Source organism: Argopecten irradians, chromosome 9, assembly GCF_041381155.1.
Source record: "Argopecten irradians isolate NY chromosome 9, Ai_NY, whole genome shotgun sequence".
Lineage (NCBI taxonomy): Eukaryota > Metazoa > Mollusca > Bivalvia > Pectinida > Pectinidae > Argopecten > Argopecten irradians.
In genome coordinates this window covers 43,906,863-43,917,641 of record NC_091142.1, presented here as the reverse complement: position 1 = coordinate 43,917,641, position 10,779 = coordinate 43,906,863, and positions in this window count along the sequence as shown.

Sequence of the window (10,779 nt, the reverse complement as noted above, 5' to 3'; positions counted from 1 at the left end):
ACTATATAACATACTTACATCTTTTAATCATACCAATATTATACTGGAACATACCAGAACGGTTGCAAACTCATCTACATTGCAGTTTGATTGATCCTATATTAGTAAGTGACGTAATTGAAGTTGACAACTCAATAAGTGATCATAAAGCATTTTTTGCAATAATTTTTTTTCACAGTACAAATATTTTATATACATTTGTGGCATTGCAACAAATGTATACACACATCGATAATTTGATGAGAGCTGCCAGGGTTTGGGTGCCCTGGGGTCAACTCCCCGAACAATAATGTCCTCGCACAGGAGGGCTCTCGCACAGCATGCATCAATTTAAACGAATAAATATAATTTTTAGAGCCATTATAGTTAAAGTGAAAAAAGGAAAAACTTTTTAAGAAAATTACTTGTGTATTGAGTATTCTGTTCACAATAATAATAATAATAATAATTTTGCAATAATTGATGTGCAAAGAGATTTTGAAAAATCAGTTAAACGTAAAGTGTGGGTTTATGATATAGCAGATATAGATCAGCTAAAAACAACCATTAAGAATGTTCCATGGCAAGAACAGTTTGACTCGTGTAGTGATGTAAATGACATGTGTAACTTCTTAACTGTTAGTATTAGGATGGCTATGGATATATGTATACAAGTACCTTCTAAATTAGTGCAAATACGCAAACACGACAGACCATGGTTTAACAACAACATTAGAAAACAAATACGTATACGAAACAGATTAAAACATACAATGATAAAACACAACACTAATCTCAACATATCGAAATACAAGAAAGCACGAAACAAAGTTTAGAATATGATCAAATGTGCCAAGGAAATATTTTTCGAAAACGTAGATGACCTTATTGACAGATCCAATTCTGACCCCAAAACAGACTGGACATTACTTAAACCCTTACTTAAAGGGAAAAATCCCCTATATTGTGAACATTCATCGAATTTTACTTCTGACGACACACAAAAATGCAACCTTTTAAACGATTACTTTACATCCATATCGACAATAGATGACCAAGGCAAACACCTACCTACATTTAATACACAAACTGCCTCCACACTCACCGATATAGTTATAACACCCGATGAAGTGAAAGATATTTTAAGCATTTTAAGTATAAATAAAGCAACAGGTCCTGGCGGATTAAGCCATAGAATGTTGAAATTGATTATGAACGAGATTGTCCTACCTTTATCTATATTATTTAATGCGTCCCTTCAAACCTGTTCCTATCCCGAAAGTTGGAAAATAGCAAATGGTATACCTATATTCAAGGGTGGTGATAAACACATTGTATCTAATTACAGACCAATTTCATTACTAAGTTGTATTGGAAAAATCTTTGAGCGTTTAGTATACAAACATATTTACATTTTTTTCAACCAAAATAATATTATGTACAAGTTACAATCAGGATTTCTACCAAAACACTCTTGCACACATCAGCTAATAGAATTATATCATTCCATGTTGCTGTCTTTAGAAAATCCTGAACACATAGCTTTTGTTTTTCGCGATTTTTCCAAAGCCTTTGATAAAGTTTGGCATAAAGGCATCTTATACAAACTTCAATAATATGGAATAAATGGAAACTTCCTTATCTGGCCATGGATAGCTAATTATTTGTCGTGTAGAAAACAGTCTGTTTTTTATAAATATATCAAATTCTTCTTTGAAAAATATTAATTATATTATTATTTTTAGAGTTCTGTCCTAGGTCCTCTTTTTTTTCCTATTCATATTAATGATATCTCAACCGAACTAATTTCACTATGTCGTCTCTTTGCTGACGACACCTCGTTATTATATTCTTCTAAACATTTAGAAGATATTACACGTGTTGTAAATACTGATTTTAAAACATTAGAAAAATGGTCAAATGATTGGCGTATGTCCTTCAACCCCAAAAAGACAGAAATTATATTAGTGTCTCTTTCAAATCTCCCTTACCAGCCACTTTTTACATTCAACAATACAGTAATAGAAATCACACACAAACACAAACACTTAGGAGTAATTTTAAGTAGCGATGCTAAATGGTCTGAACACATAGATACAATTATTAAGAAGGTTTCGAAATATATAACAACACTTCGCAAATTGAAATTTCTACTAAGCAGGAAAAAAATAGAAAAAATGTATCTAACATATATAAGACCTATTTTAGAGTATGCATGTGAAGTTTGGGATAATTGTGGTGTCACAAATTCTAATAATCTTTAAAATTTACAACTTGATGCCGCCCGTATTATTACAGGACTACCAATATATACCAAAACAGAGTTTATTTATAAAGAAATTGGATGGCTTCCATTATCTAAACGGAGAGAGATAAGAAAATTAACCCTCTTTTATAATACTAAACACAACATATTTATGTGATATATTACCAGAAAACATCCTGACAAACTATGATTTAAGAAATCTCCAGGACGTGAGGCAACATCGTTATAGACTCCAACGCACATTAAACTCCTTCTTTCCTTCAACTTCTTCTCTTTGGAATAATTTAGATATATTTATTAGAAATTCTCCAACTTTAAATACCTTCAAATCAAATTTAAGAAAATCTTTCCTTCCAGAAACCGATTTGTGTTTTCTAAATGTTGGTACTAGACGGCTTAATATTCTCCATTGTAGATTAAGAAATAGAGCAAGTACTTTAAATTACGATCTTTTCAGATCCAATCTTTTGGCTTCAGCCCGCTGTGGATTTGGATTCACGTGCGAAGACTCTTATCACTTTTTCCTTACATGCCCAAAATATCACATTATACGACAGACATTATTAAACGATCTTCATTGGTACCCCGGCCCGGTGACATCACATTAGATACATTACTAAGAGGAGATGCAGATTTGCAGAAAATGATGCTAACCTTAATATTGCAAAGGCAGCCCAAATTTATATCGATAGTACTGGCAGGTTTTGACATTATGCGCATCCTACCCCCATTTCCTATATCTACCCCGTATCTTAGTTGATTAATAGATTACATGTTATACATATGTCAACAGTATAAATCAGTTGTATCTGCTGGCTGGTGTAGTTGAAAGATTTTCAACGAAAGGAATGGCTTCGAGTGGATCCCCAGTGAAATGTTTTCTATGGAATGTGTATAATTGGACAACGTTTTAAGGAAGTAACCGATCGGTGTTTTCCAGCCAGTCAGATAACTATGTATACAATTATCACTTTTACAAATAATTATAAGTTAATAAATAACTATTCTCCTCTCCTATACTCCTCTATCTTTCCCTTTTCTCCTTCATTCTTAAAATAGAAAATTTTGATTCATATATATATAAATGTATTGTCTTCATTGCTGTCCATTATGTATATATTCATATTATGTATTCGGGAGACGACGTTACTAAGTTGGCAAAACTTGTGTCCAATCACTGTTGTCAATAATTTACGACAATAAAAATATGTTTAAAATCAATATTCCAATGAGTACCTTACAAATATACACCAGAAGAGACCCGGTTTTCTTGCCCACTTCAATCCCTGAGCAAACACTGACGCATCTTCCCAATTTTAAAATATGTTACCCATAACTCAACCCTACTATCGACTAGTCGACTAGACTAGAAGAGACTATTGTATACTTCAACCCATATTGTACATACCCGATATGTGAACCACGCATGTACATTTGTGAATATATTCATTCCAGGGATCTCGCCGATACTTGGATACTAGGCCAAATAATCGGATGAATCTACTGAAATGAACTGAACATGGCTGCTTGCATGTGTATCACTTTGCTTTGCCGACTTTTGACTTATAAATCGTGGCCAGATACTTTTGCCAAATTAAAGGCACATAATTTGGGTTAATTATTTAATATACACTGTGTATGTTTGTTTAAACACAGCTTGAGCAAGTCGAACAGCAAGTGCTACTGTATGTACTGTTACTAAATATAGCACTGTTATGGTCGTACCATGTTTGCAAAAAAAAGAAAGATAATATTAATGTTGACAAGGCCTAGAGATTGACATCTTCTCATGTATACCTCTCTACATGTATTTTGGTTTGAAAATGATATGAGTTAAATAATTAAAAGGTATCTGTAAAAAATATATTCCTACTAAGAATGTTAGGTCTTGTAGCAATGACATTTAAATGAAGGAAACTCGAGCTAAGTCATTTCCATGGAAGAGAGCTGAGCGTAGTAATTTCATCATATATAGTTATGAATTTTAACCAAATATAAAAATTTCGCAAACCCATTTAAATCTTATTTTTTATAAATCATTCTAACAAGAATAGATCGATACACTCAAAAACAATTCTCCGGAGGAAAAAATTGAGAAGGCATTGCGTGTGATATTTGGGAATACACACTCTGCTCATGAATATGAAAACGAAATATTTCGAAGTAAACATCGGAAAACATCACTAATTGTGTAACTCTGAACATCGATTACCGTTGTGAAAAGTATGTATTGTACACGAGTTTTTTTTTAATATTATTTCATAACTTAAATTAAGGTGTGAAAGTAACAAAACAACATTTAGTTTTCATCGCGGATTGTTATGAGCTCAGACTTGCCGAGCGTACCTGTTTCACAGTATCAAAAATCATTTGGCTATGACCGATATTTTTCGAATAACATAAGCAAAGATTCTTCCGCTATGTACATATATGTTTAGAATATAATCTAAAAAAGCATTATGTCGTTTAAAGGAACATTTCAATGAAGCTGATTCTGTTACATAACCACGAAGCAAAATATGATATAAAAGTATTGTTCTTATTCCTACTGAACATTTTGGTAAATGGTGTCAATCTTCAAGAAATCAAGAAATCAAGAAATAAGCCACCGGACTAGCAAGCGAGCAACAAAGATACTTTTATATCAGCATGAAAAGTGTAATGTAATAAATAGGAATATATAGGTCGCATAAATTGTATAATTACGGTGTAACCGTCCAAATGATAATCGTATTAGCTAAAATCTTGTTGATTTTTTTCCACCTTGAATTCCCCGATCTGTGTCAACTCAACAGATGTTTCTTTCTGAAAACTGTTTTTGTGGAATAACTACTGAAATACATACACGCATGGCTAAGACCAACGTTTCGTTGCCCACAAGAAAAATTCCAGAAACTTAAAAAAACATTTCTATAGTGTAAAAAAGCGATCTCCCCTCGTAAAAAGACAATCTAAAACACTTTAAAAATTACACCATATTTACACCGGGAGAGTGCCCTATCATTATCAGACATTAGGCGCCTATTCAATCCCCCCTTTATAAACAGTACAAACAAAAGCAAACAAATCATCATCTATATCCTATGTACAGTAAATATTGACACAGTTGCTGCCTACTCTATGCAGTTATCTATATACGGCCATGTCATAAATATCGTAATACACAAGTGTAATAACAATTATAATTTATGACGTCGAATAATTGTCTCAGTGGACGGAAACGTCACATCCTAGATTGATTTCTACTGTTTTACATAGAGACGAAATAAAAAAGCTTTCACTTATGTTTCTATTTATAACAGCTATGTGACAAATAGAATCTTACATTCGTGACTATGTAATATGAAATATTATAGGCTCGTGGCTTATCAAATTATTGAACTCATTTGATAAATTTATTTTACGGTATAGAAAGTCTCTTAAAAAGCATCATTCAATGCCTCCAAACTACTCTATATTCTTAAGTGGTTCCAGGCTGACTGTACGCACAAAGAAAGAAATCTTGTATCGCTCACAGTTTTGTGTTGGTACTATGAGATGTTTTGAATTGTTGGTAACATTTCTTCACACAATATTTGAGGTGATGTAATATCCATACTACAACTAACTTACTTAGCTTTGAAGCTTCTTTAAGGTCGTTGTTGTGATCCGAAGTCAACTGGGTGTTTTGATGGTAGCATGCTCTCCGCCACTTTATACTAGAAGGCCACTCACCGCTGTGCAAGTCAGATCTGAAATTGTTATGAGTTAAGAACCTCTTGCATCCCTATTTTATATAGGTGTTGATAACCGATTAAATTCTGGTCATAGGATATTAAACTGATACGTATGTTCCCGGATGATTTCCAAGTAAATCTGGCCGATAGCATGGGGTGATTTAGGGGCATTGTTTAGATGTTTTACAATGATCATCCACATTACACAGACTTTAATTGTTTACTGGGATCGATGTATGAACTATGATAATAACGTATAAATATAGAGAAAGAGTTAGAGATAAATGTGCAACAAGGTCACCTAGCAACTGATAACTGTTTACTAAATATAAAAACACACCATATTCACATGACCATTGGTACATTATGTACGTGAGGGTTGATAACGTGTTAACTTTTAGATAGTATAATATATCGACAGTCACATAATTATATAATATATTAGAATATATGTTTCTGGTTAAACGGACAATTCAGTCTAAGAGCACATTAAAATTTGCACATACATGGGAAACACATCAATTGTAATGAAGTTGAAATTAGTTGGTTTTACTGTGATACGCCAGTAGCTCCCACTGTGGTAAAATGTGTGTGAAATGTTCAAACTCGTTCGCTGTCCGCCATTACACATTGTGGCCAGACGACTTGTACATGTAACATACGGAACTTCCGCACGTTTTGTCAAGAAGTAAAGATGACGTAAGAGAATGTTGAAGTTCAACTTTAAAATTTAATAACGATACGTTTGACTTGACGGAGGGCTATTCTGGAATGTCCAGAATGTACCCGATGTGTTCCGTACAAGTCTGGGACCTAACTGACATAATATAAAACATAGCATGGTTAAATACATATACAGACAATACAATTACAGAATTGTGATGACAGATGTCGCTTATCTATAGGTGTAAAATTAGACTGAGGCAATCTGAAGTTGACCAGTGGACTAATATGATAATCCTATTACGTAATATAATGGACAGGTTAGCTGAGTTGTTATACCTATACGACAAAGAATTGATCAATGTTGACATGTACAGTAAAGCTGGACTTCCGGACTCTAATTATATACATTGATAATATTAACAATAGGAATACTAGCTATTGTGATGTCTTAGAAATATATTTAACAAAAAGTCTTATGAGTAAACTTATTTTGAACAGTTCAAAGTCAATTTTAGCACTACGCTTTTTATCACAAAATTTCCTTGTGATAATTCCCTCTGGCTACGAAAAATGAGACGTCCTCGTCTCAGAGAGTCATTTAAATCTCCCTCTTCGGCAATCTGATTAAAATACAGATCCTTATAACCACTCCGTTATATAAAGGATCTGACAATATCCCGTAGGGGGTCACGTCCAGATGACCTTTATACCACGTGGTCTTCATATCAGATACATTTTCTACACCTTGTCACATCCATTGAAAACGATATTTCGTCCCAGTATACATATACAATTAGCTTTATTGTGCTCTTTGGGCGAGATGACTACGAAAACGAAAATAATTCTGGCAGTTTTTCAAACTATTTCGTCCCTGAAATTCACTGTCAAAATTTTGCAAGTAGCAATTTGATTGGCCATTTCCAAAGGTCACCTGGACATGACCCCTAATGGGATTTTCTTAGATCCTCTTATCAAACGTAGTGATAATAAGGATCTGTATTTTAATCAGATTGCCTCTTCGGCTTCGTTTATTTTGGTACGGTCCAGGGTTGTAATGTAGGGGTACTGGTGCTGTTGGTTCACGGGGCAACCCATTTGAAGAACACGTATTCTGGTTTGGCATATAATTTGCTGAATGAGATGGTAAAGTCTACACATTCTTTATTGTTGCGCTTTAATCTAGAAATTTCCTTGCCGAGGTTGGCGTTCCGTTGGATAAGATTGCTGTTTTTCAAACTGATATTGTGAAATTCATCTTTTTGGATAGAAAGCGATGCCTGCAAGTCCTCGATTAAAATATCTCTGGAGTGCAATTTCCTTATTGTGTTCTGATGTTCAATCTTAAGGGTAATAAACTGTTTTTTCCCATGCCGATGCTATGTTGCCTTGGGAGTTCTGAAGATCGGAGACACAGTCCTTAAGATTTGTGATTTCAGATTGAAAATTATCACATTCTCGTTGTAGAGTTTCTACTGTAGCCACGAGTCTTTTGTTCTTTTTTGTGAGGCATTTTAAATTGTCCTGTTTCAGATCAGTTTTCGAAATGGCTGTCAGCTCAATGTTAGAAAGTTCATAAAAAGCAAATGATTTCTGTACCCTTTTTGATCTCTCGGTAATTCCTGAGTCGTTCGGAATCTCGCCGCCGTTTAGATGTAGACTTGGTCTTTTTCCTTGGCGATGTCGGACGATCAGACTCTCTGTCCGAAGAATTTTTCGGAGCAGAAACAGGACGTGCAAAGGAATTGGGACACTGTCTGGTCCAGGGAGACGATCCTGTAGTACTGATGTTTTCAGTACGATATCCGGTCCGACGAAAACACATCCGAGAAAAATGTCCAATATTTCCACACCGGAAACAGTAACATCCATTTGCAGGACACCACAATACATGATTGGGGACGCATTTATCACCGCATCTGTAACAAGCGGCGTTCGTCATCCTGACAGTTACTGTCATAAACAAGCGTTACTCTGGTTAGATCCAAAGTATGACGAACACAGCCTTGGTAGGGTTCCAGTCCGTGTGATTCCGAATAGAGTTGGTCCTTCTAGATCTTTGTGTCGCTCGTAGGGAATACTTCGCTTAGCTGTTGAGGTAACGGGAAAGCGTACCCAGCGTAGAAGTGGGTACTACCAGGATTATCTCCACCAATTAACATAAGGAACTTCCGCACGTTTTGTCAAGAAGTAAAGATGACGTAAGAGAATGTTGAAGTTCAACTTTAAAATTTAATAACGATACGTTTGACTTGACGGAGGGCTATTCTGGAATGTCCAGAATGTACCCGATGTGTTCCGTACAAAGTCTGGGACCTAACTGACATGAAATAAAACATAGCATGGTTAAATACATATACAGACAATACAATTACAGAATTGTGATGACAGATGTCGCTTATCTATAGGTGTAAAATTAGACTGAGGCAATCTGAAGATGACCAGTGGACTAATATGATAATCCTATTACGTAATATAATGGACAGGTTAGCTGAGTTGTTATACCTATACGACAAAGAATTGATCAAATGTTGACATGTACAGTAAAGCTGGACTTCCGGACTCTAATTATATACATTGATAATATTAACAATAGGAATACTAGCTATTGTGATGTCTTAGAAATATATTTAACAAAGAGTCTCATGAGTAAACTTATTTTGAACAGTTCAAAGTCAATTTTAGCACTACGCTTTTTATCACAAAATTTCATTGTGATACATGTATGCCGAACTCTGACACTTGCTAGTGGAGTAAAGCAACTTTTGTTGTATAACTACTCATATAGCTGTTTATTGTATCATACCCCTGTCAATAAAATTATTTCGTCAACTCCTCGGTGGTTATGCATTGCATTCGTATAACTTAGGTGACATAGGTTTTTTAGTCCTCTGTCGGTGAAACCAGAGGGGACTATAATGTTTGTTCCCGTTTGTCTATCTGTCCGGAGTTGGTTTCCAGATGATAACTTGAGCACGAATTGATCGGTTTTGATCACTTCACACAATATATAAATGATAGCATATGATAAAATACAGCTTGGGATTATATTTTGGGTCAAAAGGTAAACTACAAAAGGTCACTGTAACTAAAAATAGATTGTTTCAAATTTTGTAGTTTCCAGACAATAACTAGGATAAATATCAACTACGGATTGCAATTACACTTCACACAGTGGTAGCATATGGGAAAATACAGAATGGGACTAAATTTGGTATTGAAAGACTACTACCAAGGTCACTGTTACTAAAAATAGATTGTTTCACAAAATATTAGTTTCCAGAACATAACTTGAGAACAAATTGATGGGTATTGATCAGACTGTGCACCATGGTAGCTTATGGGAAAATACAGCTTTGGATTGAATTTGGGGTCAAAAGGTTAACTATAAAGGTCACTGTTACTGTTACTGAAAATAAAAAAAAATGTCGTGCCCCGAAACGTTATATATAGCGTCACGGTACGTAAAACTCTTCATTCATTCATTACTGAAAATAGATTGTTCAACAAGTTTAGTTGACATCAACAGAATTTTTATTTGGAGTCTTATCTACGATCTTACACTTTTCCTTCCAAGATCCAATGGAAACGTATCATAAATTCCAATATCAGATTACGTGAAAATTCGGCGCTCGAGGATCGTATGGCAAACGATAATGACTTATCCTTTTTTAAAACTGTACATTCCTCATACGACCCATATATACTGTGGCTTGCTGCTGAATCTTTGTCCGATATTAAGACTATCTACTGTTTATGTAAAGTTTTGGCAGTACCGAGAGTGTTTGCGGTAACCAGTGTCCGCTCTGCACTGCTGACTTTTGACAACTCTGCAGTTCATCTTTGTTCTGAATGTACATTCTACGACACCCTAAGACAAACTTTCATGGAAGATATTCAATCTGAACTTGACCTTTCTATTTTCAATTTCATTGAAAATTTGAATTATTCCTCCTTCACCCGTAGCCTTTTAGGAGCCAGTACAGGAATCCCCTTCACCAGTGTTGCAGACCGAAGACAATTCTTTATAAAGTCAATTCAATATGTTGTACGCGTTACGCGACGCCTTTTATGAACTATTGAAGTTAACCAACGTTACTGAACCGCGCGGCTATATAACTTATTCATAAGTTGTATAATTCCAGCAGCGAGCTC